We start from the raw sequence: 275 nt of genomic DNA, 5'->3' as shown, positions 1-275 counted from the left end.
TTTACGATGAAAGTAAACAAAGTTTGTTCTTTTTCAGAAGCGTTGAGATGTATTGTAAGATACAGAAATAAAATTATTTCCCAAACGCGTGATAATGCTAATAAATAGCGTGATCAGGATAAATTATCCATGCGTTTGGGAAATAAATTTATATATATATATGTATGTATGTATGTATGTATGTATGTATGTATGTATGTATGTATGTATGTATGTATGTATATACATGTGTGTGTGTGTTTGTGTATACATATATATGTATGCATGTATGTATG

At 27.6% G+C, this 275-nt stretch overlaps 1 protein-coding gene across 1 annotated transcript in view; it reads left to right on the top strand.

Moving 5' to 3' along the window:
* LOC106877771 (breakpoint cluster region protein) overlaps window positions 1–275 on the top strand; it is a 29,093-nt gene that overhangs the window by 19,198 nt on the left and 9,620 nt on the right. The window lies entirely within an intron of this gene.

The sequence above is a fragment of the Octopus bimaculoides genome, chromosome 6 (assembly GCF_001194135.2).
Source record: "Octopus bimaculoides isolate UCB-OBI-ISO-001 chromosome 6, ASM119413v2, whole genome shotgun sequence".
NCBI classification, from domain to species: Eukaryota; Metazoa; Mollusca; class Cephalopoda; order Octopoda; family Octopodidae; genus Octopus; species Octopus bimaculoides.
This window is presented reverse-complemented; position numbering and strand designations above follow the sequence as displayed.